Source organism: Oryctolagus cuniculus, chromosome 7, assembly GCF_051225735.1.
Source record: "Oryctolagus cuniculus isolate XC-2025 breed Fujian yellow rabbit chromosome 7, ASM5122573v1, whole genome shotgun sequence".
NCBI lineage: Eukaryota > Metazoa > Chordata > Mammalia > Lagomorpha > Leporidae > Oryctolagus > Oryctolagus cuniculus.
This window is the reverse complement of record NC_142873.1, coordinates 76,582,016-76,596,804: the sequence shown is the minus strand read 5'-3', so window position 1 is coordinate 76,596,804 and position 14,789 is coordinate 76,582,016. Positions and strand designations below refer to the sequence as shown.

The 14,789-nt window shown below is 43.6% G+C and overlaps 1 long non-coding RNA gene across 5 annotated transcripts in view; it reads right to left on the bottom strand.

Annotated features, from left to right (window-relative positions):
* LOC127493417 (uncharacterized) overlaps positions 1–11,079 on the bottom strand; it is a 63,326-nt gene extending 52,247 nt beyond the window's left edge. The window contains exons 1-2 of one of the 5 annotated variants that reach the window (XR_016237181.1): positions 10,850–11,079; positions 10,404–10,545 (exon numbers count right to left, since the gene is read on the bottom strand). This is a non-coding gene — a long non-coding RNA (uncharacterized LOC127493417). Of the gene's footprint in view, positions 1–183; positions 324–10,403 lie in introns of those variants that run through there. The other 4 variants (XR_016237179.1, XR_016237180.1, XR_016237178.1 and 1 more) reach the window with 4 other exon arrangements.
* Positions 11,080–14,789: the final 3,710 nt, after the last annotated feature.

Genomic DNA, 14,789 nt, shown 5'->3' with positions numbered 1-14,789 from the left:
GAAGAAGCAAGGATGGTTAACAGGGTTTAGAGACTCAGGACATGACCCTGTAGTAGTGATGAGATACCCAAGCTGCTGAAAATATTTCTAGAATACTTATTTCTCTAAATACAGAACTTCAAAAAAGTTGTCAAAAAATGGAATCACAAGATGAGTTTACGTCTCTAGAACTTCTTGACCTACCTCCTGCAGAAAGAACAAAAGAATCTCTGCAGACCCAGCCTCTGTTCCTCCCCTCGTGTCCTTTCCCCGAAGCCGCGGGGACCAGAGCTTGTGCTTGGGAAGTTGGTTAGCATTGCAGTCTGGTGATAAATCTTGTGTGCGAGTTGTGGGTACGGCCCACATCCAAAGTAAATAGCAAACTGTTGTGGCGAAGGCTGTTGGGAGGACTTGCAGGCTGCACTCCCGCTCCTTGGCTGTCTGCACAGCTCCCGTTCCAGGGCCCAGTGTGGGTTCCCAAGGGCTTTGTTGGAAAACTGGTCCAGGGTTCTGGGGAGTGCTCTTTCCTCTTATCTCCCTCAGCCTCCACTTATCTCCTTGGCAACTCTGCCTTTCCCACTGGGGACCCAGCATCTTGGGTGGCTGATGGCGTGAACCCCACGCCTCCTCTCTCCACAAAGGGTGACAGCTCCCGGAGTGCCAGGTCCTGTACATCCCTGCCTTAGAAAGCTTTGTAGCAACTCGGCAGCCCAGGTAGCAGGGGTGGGAGAGGGGAAGCAGAGAGAGCATGTTGCAGCCCCTCCAGCTGTTGTCTGCAGTGGACCAGAGAGAGCGAGAAAGAGAGAGAGAGCGAGGGCTCCTCCCCACTCTTGATCTCTTTTATGAGGCTGGGGGTGAGGCCCCCAAGTCATGCAGCCACCTGGGAGTTTATGGCACCTCCACAAGTTCCATGTGGAGCTTAATTCTCATATTTTCATGGTGTTCCCTTAGGTCCCGGATGAAACAGATGCATCCTGGGAAAGGGGCATTTTAATTGACAAGTAGGATTTCCAATTCAGCAGGCCTAACTAGCTGCCTGCCTATCGCATATCAGAAGGAACATAAAGTTGAACAAAACCAAATATATTATCATAGCCCCCACTAAGCAGAGATTTTAGAGTTCATGTTAAAGTTTGAGGAGCTAGAACAAGTTTGAACAATTTGTTAGGTTCGTTGGCTGAAACACGCACCAAAAAGTGGTCTACCCTAAATGAAATTGAAATGTCAGAACTTGTCTTAATATACTGTAAAAGCAGGTCTCTGAGGGCATAGGAGGACTGGAACGTCAGAGTGGATTTATAGGTAAGACCTGCTCACCTGACCTGTGAAGTCCAGAGGACACACCTTTCACCACCACCACAAGGAGTAAATGTGATGTGCTCTCTGGTTGCCCTTTTCTGTAGATCAGGAATGACCATGGTAACGGCTGCTACTAAGCTGCAACCCCAAAATGCAGTGAGGACGACTGGATTCCAGGGTGGCAGGGGCCAAGTGGTGGCACCTAATCACCAAACACAAGGTGAGAAATGGTCACCATAATGGACAGCAGAGTCAGTGCAGTAACCAGAACCTTGCAACTCACAGAGACCCATGGCATTGACCAGCTGCTTATGGTGTCCCTAAAAGATGGTCAGCCTACTACATTCTTACTCGATCTATTTAGGAACAAGAGTTCTTAGCTAAGTGAGTAAAGTCTCTCTAGAAACACAAAACAGATGTACATCCTCTCAGTCAGTTCCTAGACTTGATCTGGTTTACAGACCCAAAACTTCTTAAGTGAAAATGAGGCTTAATCTCCTTGAAGAAGTGCTCTGCCACACTGCTAAAATTTTTTACTTATTGGGGTCGGCATTGTGGTGTAGCAGGTAAAGCCGTCACCTGCAATGCTGACATCCCATATGGCCACCAGTTCAATTCCCAGCTGCTCCACTTCAAATCCAGCTCACTGCTAATGGCCTGGGAAAAGCAGCAGAAGATGGCCCAAGTGCCTGGGCCCCTGCACCCACCTGGAAGACCTGGATGAAGCTCCTGGCTCCTAGCTTTTGCCTAGTCCAGAGCTGCCCTATGCAGCCACTTGGGGAGTGAACCAGCAGATGGTAGATCTCTCTCTCTCTGTCTCTGTCTCCCCCTCTCTCTCTGTAATTCTCTCAAATAAATAAAAATTTTTAATACAATTAATTTTTTTCTTAGGTTTCCCCAAAGGGATCTATTGCTTTTTACCAGAGACACTGTGCACTGGAAAAAAAAGATATTGAAACTTTTGAAGGACTACTGGCCACTAGCTTTGAACTGACACTAATCTCAGGAGATACAAATATTACATGCTCTACCAGTCAGAGTAGGAGTTTATGGAAGCCAGATGATCCATGGAGTCTTAGTTCAAGTCACATTGCATTCAGTGAGTCCCTACAGCTATTCAATGAGTATTCCATAAGTTCTAGAGTGAATAATTGGAACACATATACTCCATAACTGAAGGAATCCCCATGTACATTCTCTGACTTGTGAAGTGAGGGCTATTAAGGTAGGAAGACTAACGGGAAGAGACTAGAAGCCTCACCTAGGAAAACAGTATTAAAAGCAATGCTTCATTCCTGGAAGGTTACAGAAAAACGTGCCACTATCAAGGACTGGGAGGAGGCAGCAGTGATGATTCCCACCATACTCACTCAACTTGCCTATTGGGCCTGTGTAGAAACAGATCTTGGAGAATGACTGACTACAGAGTAAACTTAACCAGGTGGCGACTCCAATTCCAGTTCCTCTTCCAAATGACATTACATTGCCTGGACAAATTCACGTTCTGTGGTACCTGGTTTGCAGCTATTGATCAGGAAGATTATTTTTTCTTGATAACCACTAATAAAAACTACCAAAAGCAATTTGCTTTCATCAGGCAAGGCCAGGAATACACTCTCAAAGCATTTCCCCCAGAGTATCTCAACCTTGCAGCCCTGTGCTTTACTACAGTCTGCAGGGACTTGACTGCTTTTCCTTTCAACAAGTACCAGGCCATTACATTGATGAAACGTGAATTAGATCTAGAGAGCAAGAAGCAGCAAATACACTAGACCTATTAGTAAGACAATTGTGTGTCCTTGAGTGAGAAATTAAGCCAGCAAAGCCTCATGGGGCTTCCATTGAATATAAAAAGACATTTTTAAGAGAATTATAAAACAAGTTACAGGCTAGGAAAAGATATTTGCAAAAGACATATCCAATAAAGGACTATTATCTACAAATATATAAATAATTAAAAAATTTGACAATAAGAAAAATGAAGAACCCAATTCAGTTAAAAAATGAGAAAAAGACATGAACAGTTACCTCACCAGAGAAGATATATAGATAGCAAATAAGTATATGAAAAGAGCCTCAACATCGTATGTCATTAGAGAATTGCTAATTCAAATAACAGATATCACTACAAATTTATTAGAATGTCCAAAATCCAAAACAATGATAGCACCAAATGCTGGCAACAATGGGAAACAACAGGAACCCCCATTCACTGCTGGTAGAAGCACAAAATAGTATAGCCACTTTGGAAGACAAATTGATAGTCTTGTTTTTTAAAAACTGCACAGCTCTTATCATATGATCCAGCAACCACATTCCTTTGTATTTACCCAAAGAAAATAGAATTTCTGTCCACATAAAAGTCTGTGCATGGATGCTTATAGCAGTGTTATTCATAACTGCCCAAACTTGGAAGCAACCAAGATGACCTTCCGTAAGTGAATGAATAAATAAACTCTGCTGCTACCAAACAATGTAATATGATCCAGAGCTAAAAAGGAATGAGCAAACATGCCATGTTTGTAATGTGTGCATTACTAAATGAAAGAAGCCAGTCTGAAAAAGCAACATATTTTCCTACTCCAATTATGTAATATTCTGGAAGAGGCAAAGCTGTGAAGATAGGAACCAGAGGTTGGGAAGGTTGGGGGAAGAGGGAATGCATAGGGTGTTCAGAGCAGCTGAAGCCACTCTGCACGATCTTACGGTGGTGGCTTGTGCCATTACATCTTTGTCAAGACCTGTAGACTGAAGGACAGCAAAAGTGAACCCCAATGCACAATATGGATTTGGGGTGATGATGTGTCAGTGTACATTCACTGACTGCAACACATTTATCACTTTGGTACTCGATGTTGATGGAGGGGAAACTGCACGTGTCAGGGCAGGGATATATGAGAACCCTATGTACTTTCTGCTCTATTTTGCTATGAACCTAAAACCGCTCTTTAAAAAAGTGAAGTTGAATAAAGCTTCTTTCATAAAATAAATTCAAGGGCCTTCCATTCAGTAGAATGTATGGTGCTCAAGTGGTATGGGGCCTGTTGCAATATCCCCCCCCACCACCACCAAGGTAAAGGCTAAGTTGCTGTATGTGGCCTTTTCTATAACTGGAAAATGGTATAATGCCTAGTGGGCCTCTATGGATTCTAAAGGCAACATAGGCCTCACATGGGCATGTTACTATGGCCCGCTTACTAAGGCACCTGAGAAGCTACTAGCTTCGAAATGAGAAGGATTTGCAAGAGGTCCAGGTTGCCATGAAAGCTTCTCCATTACTTGAACCACAGTGCTGGCCCCAAGAGAGAGTATTTGACCTGCTTCTGGGCCTCAGTAAGCACTAGATACTTAACCATGTGCCACCAAATCACCATGCAACTGGAGCTGCCCATCATTAACTTGTTGCTGTTGGAACCAAGAAGCCGTAAAGTTGAGGAAGCACAGTAGCACTCCACCAAGATTGGCCCAAGCAGACCCTGGAGGCACAAGGAAGTTACATGAAGCAATGGCCCAAGAGCTCACGGATCCTCCTTGTGCTATGCTACTATCTCTCTCCCTGTTCATACCTACAGCTCAGGGCACCCTCTATGATCAGCTGCCTAGGTTAAGAAAACTTGGGCCTGACTTAAAGATGGCTGTGTGTGGTATGCAGACACTACCCAAAAATAGGCAGCTATGACATTATAGCACCCTACAGGGCATCTCTGAAGGGCAATGGTGAACAAAGTACTCTTGTTGGCAGAACTTCAGGTAGTTCACCTGGACGTTTGCTTTATTTGAAAGGAGGAATGGCCACATAGCAACTGTATACTGATTCATGGACTACAGTCAGTGGTTGGCTGGATGGGCAGTATTTTGTTCTTATGGAACAAACACTCTAGATAAAGATATGCCATCCATTGCATTTAGTGCTTCTGCAAAAACTTTCATCATTAGAGAAGGCCTTGTGCCCTGTTGTGGTGTTCTACACAGCCCTGCTTCTGATCAAGGAATTTTCTTCACAGCAAATGGACTAAAAAAAATGGAGTCAACCTTATCGATTTTACTGGTCTTATCCACTATCTTGAAGCAGCTGTGGTCAAATGGTGGAATGGCCTTTTACAGTGGCAGCTAGGTAACAAAACCTTGTAGGACTGGAGCCAAGTTCTCCAGGAATACTTCCTCTAGGACACACAGAAATGATTCCAGTTAACTGGAAGTTAAGACTACCACGCGGCCATGTCAGCATCTTTCTGTCTCTGAATCAACAGGCTGGGGTGATCGGCATCGCCCAGAACTACCACACCCTGTGATTAAAGTCCATAATAACTACAGCAACACAATTCAAGCAGGACTGCCCTACAGAAATGTAAAAAATGATTGTGAAAACTTTACACCAACAAAATAGAAAACCTAGGGAAAATGTACAAAATTCTCCTACAAATTATCAAAGCACTCAGGAAAAAAGGAGAAAAGCTAAGTAAAGCTGTGTCAAGTGAGAACATTGACTTTGCAATTTAAAATCATCCCACAGAAAAGAGAAAACAGCCTGATAGCTTTACTGTTGAATGCCACTAAGCATTTAATGAAAAAGCAAAACCATTCCTAAACAATGTTTTTCATTAAATGATGTGGAAAGGGGACAGTTTCAAACTCATTGACCCGGTATTAGCCAAATATGAAATCCAAACATGATAAACTATGGATCAATATCTCTCATGAATATAAATGCGAAACAAAAAAGAAAAAAAAAAGCAAACCCAGAAGCATATATTAAAACAAAACAAAAATTATCACCAAACAGGATTTATTTCTAGAATGCCATGTTGGCTTAATATCCAAAAATCAATATATGTAATAGACTATAAATAAAAGACAAGTCCACACAATCATCTCACAGATGAAAAAACACATTTGACAAAATTTAATATTGATTCATGATTTTTTCAAAACTCACAAACTAAGAATACAAGCTAACTTTCTCCACCTGACAAACAGCATCCATGAAGAAATCTTGGCTAACATCATATTTAATGATAAAAGACTGATATCTTGCTTCTAAGACTGGGAACAAGGCAAAGCTGTTTGCTTTCACCACTTCTCTTCAGCATTGTACAAAACCTTCCAGCCATTGCAATAAGGCAATTTTAAGAAAAGCGTAAAACTTAGAAAAATTAAGCTATCTTTATGTACAGATGACGTACTCTTGTAGATAGAAAGTTTCACAAAATTTACAAAAAATACACTAGAACTGGGGCTGGCGCTATGGCAAATCGGGTTAAAGCCTTGGCCTGCGGTGCTGGCATCCCGTATGGGTGCTGGTTTGAGTCCCAGCTGCTCCATTTCTCCATTTCTGCTCCATAGCTCTCTGCTATGGCCTGGGAAAGCAATAGAAGATGACCCAAGTCCTTGGGCCCCCGTGCCTGCATGGGAGACCAGGAAGAAGCTCCTGGCTCCTGGCTTCGGATCAGCTCAACTCTGGCCATAGCAGTCATTTAGAGAGTGAACCAGCAGATGGAAGACTGCTCTTTCTCTCTGGCTCTACATCTCTCTATAACTCAGTCTTTGAAATAAATAAAATAAATCTTTAAAAAAAATACTCTAGAACTAATAAACAAGATTGACAGGATCACAGGATAAAAGATCCTACTGCTATAGAAATTGATAACTGGTTCTAAAAATTACATGAAAATTCATTGGACAGAGAATAACAAAAAAAACTGAACAAAAGAACAAACTTGGAAGACTTATACAAAATTTATCACAAAACTACATAAATCAAGACAGTGTGCTTTTTTCATAAGGTCTGACGTTTAGATCAAAGAAACAGAAGAGAATCTCGAAATAAGGCTTTAAATTTATGGTCAATTGCTATTGAGAAAAATGATAAAGCAATTCAATGGGGGAAATATAGTCTTTTCAACAAATGGTACAGGAATAGCTGTATATTCATATGCAAAAATAATAGACCCTTGCTTCACACTATACACAAAAAATTGAATCATAGACTAAAATCTAAATCTAAAATAGAAAATTTTGGGGTTAAACAAACATTATTCTACAATTAACCAAAAGCAAGATTCATAAAAGAAAAAAATGTTAAACTGGACTTTATCCAAATTATGTTTTTATTTTTCAAAAGACATCATTAGGAAAAATTTAAAAACAAACTACAACTGAGGAGAAAATATTTGCAAATCATTTATCTGATAAAAGGGCTTATATGCAAAACTCTTACAAATCAATAATTGGAAGGCAATAACCCAATAAAAATAGTCAAACAAGGAAAACAAATAGTTTATCAAAAATACACACATGGTTAATAAGCATAGGAAAAAACCCTCAACATTAATAGTCATTAGGGCAATACACATTAATACCACAGTAAAATACCACATTCACTAGAATTCTGTGATAAAAATGCTTGACCCTACCAAGTCAAGGGTTGTTGGTGAGAAAGTAAAACGGCACAGAAATTTGGATAACACTGCTGGAGTTTTCAAAATGCTGAGAAACAATTCCATTTCTACATATCTATCCATGAGAAATGAAAACAAAAGTCCACACAAAAACTCGTATGCAAATGTCCTTAGCAGTCTTATTAGTGATAACCTCGAACTGGAAACAAATTAAATGTCCATCGGCTAGTGAATGAATAAACATATTGTGACTCATTTATATAACAGAATAACAACTCAGCAATCGAAAGGAATGAACTGCTGGAGTACACAGTGACATGGCTGAAATTGGGAACATTTCATAAGAGAAAGATGTCAGACACTAAAGAAGCATATTGCTTTGTTCCATTTTTGAAATTTCTAGAAAAGGCTGACTATGGAAACCACTTTCAGCGGTTGCCTGGGGCTGAAGGTGGGAATAAGAATTGACTACAAAAGGCACAAAAGAAATTTTTGCAGGTAATAGAGGATTCTTAACCTTGATTACAATCAGGTTGGCAAATGTATAAATTTACTAAACCTTGTCAAACTGTGCAGTTGCCATGGGTAAGTTTATAAATTAAACCTTGATAAAGGTGTTTTTCTTTTTTAAAGATATATTTATTTTTTACTTGAAAGTCAGAGTTACACAGACAGAGGAGAGGCAGAGAGAAAGAGAGAGAGAAAGAGGTCTTCCATCCAATGGTTCACTCCCCAATTGGCCACAACAACCAGTACTGCACTGATCTGAAGCCAGGAGCCAGGAGCTTCTTCCAGGTCCCCCATGCGGGTGCAGGGGCCCAAGGACTTGGGCCATCTTCCACTGCTATCCCAGGCGACAGCAGAGAGCTGGATGGGAAGTGGAGCAGCCTGGTCTTGAACCAGCGCCCATATGGGATGCCGGCGCTTCAGGCCAGGGCATCAACCCGCTGCACCACAGCTCCGGCCCCATAAAGGTGTTCTTAAAGACTGAGCTTATGCTTGCACACTTGAGTTTCTAGACCTAAATTCACACCTGCGTTATCACTTTGATTTTTCACACGCCAAAGTCACCCTGACTACCATGGGAACCAGTTTGGACTATAGCTGGTCACCTGCCTTCATCATTTTACAATTTATTTTGAAAGCACAGAAGCTCCTGTCGTCGTCCCTGATTCCTGCCTTCAGAAACGTTGCTGTTCTGTGATTATTCATTCCACCGGGGAAGGGTTCAGTCACGGGGCCAGAACTCAGGAGGCCACTCTGATGGCGAGCGGGGCTCGGTGCTGCTCCATGCCTCATGCACCCCTTTTCATCCACATCTACAGCAGTGATTATTTGGAGAAAGGTTGCTGCATTCTAAAGACTGAAAATCCCGTCTCAAGGCTTCCCGTTTCCATTTAGGTTTACTCTCGCTAACATAGATATGAAAGGATTTCATTGTAAGGTCCCTCTCCCGACTTCTTCTGTGACCCTTCCAGATCCCAAGCCATTCAGGATCTGAGTCTTGGAATCTTGCAAACCCTAGGTAAACTGAACTGGCCCATCTGGCCACACTTTGCAAAATTTTTCTTCCTTCATACCTGGAAGTTTAGGGTGAGTGGTTTAAAGATTTGTTTTTATTTTTATAAAACATTTAGCCCAAATCAAATTATGTCTATAAATTTCAATTTATTTTTAGTTGTTAATGAAATTATCACTCCAAATAATGCAGCTGGGTGAAATTGGAACCAGACTGTACCAGCAGGTCATTGAATGAAATTCAGGATAACACACGTCCACAAATCTGAGAGGGCTTAGTTGGCCAGATCTGGGAGTGGGAGATTCATGGTTCTATTTACAAATGGTATGCCACATATGTCGGAATAATGGTGATTTCTTCTATGGAAATCATGAGTTAACTTTCAAAACTTGTTTTTCTTCCTTTTTTTTTTTTTTTTCAATTTGTTTCAGAGGTCACCAGGCTCTTCCCAATTCCAATCAGCACCACTTCCGCAACAAGGAGAGGGCCTGACACTGAACTTTTGTTGGGAAGATTATTTCAGTCAAAACCTCACTGAGATTCTGGGCAGCGGGAAAACTGGCTTCCAGAAGAGACGTCTGGCAGATCACGAAGCCAGAGCAGGAGAGAGGCTCTGAGCTGAGGGCAACCTCCCCCCAACTCAGGGGTCACCTCTGCGGTCCCCCTGGCGCTCACCTAAACAAGGGCGGGACCCTGGGACTCTGAGCGGAGAGTTCTGAGTTGTAGTTCCCCTTTCTATTTCATTCAGCCTCATCAACAGTGCAGAGCAGCGGACACATTCTGGCTGTACTTGAGCTTGATGACTAAAGTTCTAAATCCGGGGGAAATCACAGCAAAAAGAAAAGGTAACTGTCACGGAGCCAAGCAGCATAAAGACAGGGTCTTCACAGTCTTCCAGGGTCCCGCGATCCTGGTCCCGAAGTCCACTGTTTCAGGGACTTCAAATGCAAAGCGCATCCCCTCGGCCCAAGGGCACACAGAGGAGTGCGGGCTGCTGTTTCTGTTTCTGGTTTACAGTTTTTATTTTTCTAAGACCATGAAAGACACTTCCTCTCCCGAACCTGGTGCATTTAAACTGTGAGTCATTGCACAGGATGTAAAGGAATCCCCGAAGCCCTATACAGACAACCTTTTCATTTCCTATTAGAGGAGGTTTCCCGTGTCACAAAATAACACGTGCAAGTTACGTAAAAAAGCAATTCACAGACCTTCTAAAGAAGGGCTTTTAGCGTGGTGATCTGTTGTAAGCATCAATCTCGCCAAGCAGTTATTACTCAGCAGGCTGCCGGATTCTTGCATTCTTTCTAAAATTAGATCTTTCCATGAAAAAGCACAATATATTGTTGTTGTCTGTTGAGGCAGAATTACAAAAGAAGTTATTTTTATCCCCCAGTTAGTTACTTTTTATTCCAATGGAACCAACCAAATAGTTTATGAAAGAAGGGGGAAAAAAGGAACCCAGACATCCGGAAAGTCAGCTTGCGTTTCTAAAATGCCTTTTCCTATTGCATTAAACCATTTGCATACCAATCATGTCCAGCTCTTCCTGGCACCAGCTTGAAAAAGGCAGGCAGTAAGTTTAAGCTTCAAAAATGAAAGAAAAACCATTTAAAAGGAGATCATCGTACTCAGAGGCTGGGCAGTGTATGCTAACCTGTTTCCTTCTCCAGCGTTTCTGTCCCAGGCTCTGCACTGAAAGGCAAAAGATGCTGATGCGTAATGAGAAGAAGCTGACTGCTGAGATCCGTGTGCGAACACGAGCTCCACGCCTGCCCAGCCGACCCTGCGCGGGCCACGTGCTCACCAGCAGTTCAAGCCTCCCCATCTGGAAAGCGGGGATAGTGGCATCTCGCTCAACAGATGAGAGGGTGAAATGAGACGGGGCTCCAATGCTTAGCACCCTGCCTGTCATCCAAGTGCCACAGAAATTAGCAAGGGGGAGCCCCGCTCTCAAATGAACACAGGATTTTGAGAAGAGGATGGTTGGGGACAGGACAGAAGAGAGAGGAATGAAAGGGCATAACAACAGAAGGAGGTCCTACCTTCTGGAATCCTTTCTAATTTTGACGGCATTGGATGCCACAGCTGTCCATCCTGATGACTATGATGTCTAGCATCAATTTGTTCTTGACCCAATGTATTCATAAGGTGACAGTTGATAAGCTACTATTTTTCACATGCCGAGATAAAATAAAATGTTAAAATCCCCAAAGGCAAAGCCAGAAAGGAAAGCCTAGTCCATCAGCACCAAAAATCGAATTTAATTGATCTATTGTCAGTTTCTTTGTTGTTCCAATTTTATTTATTTTTCTTTTTTTTTTTTTAAAGAGAGAGAGAGAGAGAGAGATTTTTCATCTGCCAGTTCACTTTCCAGATGGCTACAACAGTCAAAGCTGGACCAGATCTAAGCCAGGGGCCAGGAATTCCATCTGGGTCTCCAAACGGGCTTCAGGGACCCAACCCTTGAGCCACCACCTGCTGCCTCTCAGGGTGCATCTTAGCAGGAAGTTGGAATCAGGGGTGGAGGCAGGGAGCTGGCATTGTGGCATAGCAGGTAAAGCTGCAACCTGCAACACTGCCATCCCATATAGGTGCCAGATTGAGTCCCAGCTGCTCCCCTTCTGATCCAGCTCCCTGCTAATGTGCCTAGGAAAGCAGCAGAGCATGGTCCAAGTGCTTGGGCCCTTGCACCCACGTGGGAGACCTGGAAGAAGCTCCTGGCTCCTGGCTTTAGCCTGGCCCAGCCCTGGCTGTTGCAGCCATTTAGGGAGTGAACCAAAAGATGGAAGATATCAACTCTTACTCTCGCTCTCTCTCCTTCTCTCACTCTCTCCCTCTTTCAGTAATTCTGCCTTTCAAATAAATGGAATAAATCTTACCAAAAAAAAAAAAATGAAGCCAGGACTCAAACCTAGGCACTCTGATATGGGATGCAAGTATCCCAAGCAGCAAGTTAACCTCTGTGCCAAACACACCCATCCCATCCATCATTTTCTTTAAAAAAAAAAAAAAAACTCTTATACATGAGTTTAGGTAAACCTATAAAACACTTTTTGGAACACTGGAAATACGTGAAACGTTATATATCATGAGAACTAGAAAGTTATATGGACAAGTGAAAGCAAAATTTTGTTTTGAGATAAAATTAATTGTATTGATTATATTGGATCTCAACTACTTTGAATTTTAAGAATAAAAGCTCCACTAGATAATAGCAGTCAATAGTATTCTTTTCTTTTCTTTTCTTTTCTTTTCTTTTCTTTTCTTTTCTTTTCTTTTCTTTTCAAGTCTTTCTGAATATCAGAATTGGAAATCACCGGGTAGCTGGTGAAGCCTTTAGCAGACCCGCCTAGCTAGAGGGTCCCCTTCCACCCCATCCCATGACACTTGATGATCCTAACAGCTTCCTGAGGGAGCCCGGCCCATTCCTAGGACAGTTACGTACCACAGACTAAAAGAAACCCAAGGAGAAAGTCAGCAAACCATTGAGTACACATTGCAAAGCACATGGCTTTTAAATCTTAAACTGATTTTTGGGACTGGCAATCCAAAAGTTTGAGGACTATCCGCTGACTTATGCTTGGCTTATCTGATAAGCAAGGCAGATTTGAGTGACCAGGGAGTCCAGGACTGGAGAGGGCTCCAAAGATAGCTTCCCAATGGACACCAATCCTCAACCTGCAGCTGAAGAGCTGGCACGCACTTTATCCTTAACCCCAATGAAAAACATCATGGACGCCAACACACAGCCATCATCCTGCCTGACATACGGGCAAGAGAAGGGGGAGAAACAGGGAGGGACAGTGAACAAGAGCAATGAAGGCAAAGGAAAGGACCAGAAGGACTTCTGCCGTCCCTGCGTCCCAGAAGGCCTCCTGTCAGGTGAAGCAGCCGAAAGAAGCAAAGACAAGCTGTTCCTGGAGCAGGGAGCGTTGTGTGCCCGCGATGCCACTCAAACCTGATGGCCCTCGGGCAATGCACTGTGGGCTGCCCGTGGCTGGAACCATCTCTACCTTCCCTTTGAGAGAGGCAGCCCCATTTCCGTTTCTGGATGCGCTCAGTCTCATACTCCCTAGGATTGTCATTGAGAAATTTCCCAGTTGCATTCCAGTTCCTGGAAGAAACACTCACCGCCTTGTGATCGGTTTTCAGATGACAAATAGGATAGTTTTCTGTTTCTCAGATCAGCATGTTTTTAAAAAATTTATTTCTTTATTTATCTGAAAGTCAGAGCTACTGCTAAAGAAGGAGAGAGAAAGAGAGAGAGAGGAGAGAGAGCTCCTCTATCCGCGGGTTCACTCCCAAATTGGCCACAACAGCCAGGGTTGGGCCAGTCCAAAGCCAGAAGCCAGCAGTTTCATCTGGGTCTCTCACATGGATGCAGAGGCCCAAGCACTCAGGCCATCCTCAGCTGATTTCCTAGGCACAGCTAGCAAAGAGCTGGATCAAAAGTGGAGCAGCCGGGACCCTAACCATTGCCCACATGGGTTGTCAGCAGTGCAGATGGCAGATTAACCTGTTGCACCACAGCTTCCCCCCCATCCCAGATCAGCATGATTTTAAACACAACTGGGCAAGAAGCTTGAGGACTTCCCAAAGCTGATGGGCTTTGATTCACAGTTGTCTTTAAAAATGATAACTAACACACACATCACATGTAGCACGCATGTAGCATGCAAATACCTTATACACGTCATGTTGTTCTAACCATATTGTGCTGCTGCCTCACTTCCTGCGGTCGTGAACAGGATGTGACCCAACAGGATCAAGCTGTCCCTTGTTTTCCACTTTCCTACACTCAAAAACCTATGATTTGATCACTGATGAGCATGGACAGCAGGAGGAAAATCCCCACTCCAAGAATCTGAACCTCCAAGCCTCAAAGACAGCTGGGCCTCCGGTTCTTTCCCAGAGATGACTGGCAGTCTCCTCTCCCTGAGGAGGAGGTACCCTGAAGAGAAGGGCAGGTAAAAGCTGAACAGCGGCTCCCCCTTCTGGCTGGATCTGTAACTGTCCTTCCACATCTGCCTAAACAGCTGCAGCAGCCGGTGAGCACTTCACCGCGCAGAAGACAGCAGGGACCTGGGCGGCTGACAGCCCAGCCGCCACACCCAGCATCCTTCCTGGACACTCTGCTGGACCATCTGAGACGGGACGAGTTGATCGAGGGGTGATAGGTTAGGTAACTGGCTCAAGGTCAAAGCTTTTTCTATTCCAGCACACTTCTAAGGCTGAGGTGGAACTAGAGACGGGATACATGGGTATCACCAGGTGTGGCCGATAGCAGACAAAAGACAGACTCAAGATGCTGTTGGGGGAGGGGGCTGGCTTAGCGGGTAAAACCGCCACCTGCAGTGCCGGCACCCCATGTGGCTGCTGGTTCGAGTCCCAGCTACTTCACTTCCAACCCAGCTCTCTGCTATGGCCTGGGGAAGCAGTGGAAGATGGCCCAAGTCCTTGGGCCCCTGCATCCACATAAGAGACCTGGAAAAAGCTCCTGACTCCTAGCTTCAGATCGCTGTGGCCAATTGGGGAGTGAACCATCGGGTGGAAGACCTCTCTCTCTCTCTCTCTCTCTTGCTCGTTCTCTCTCT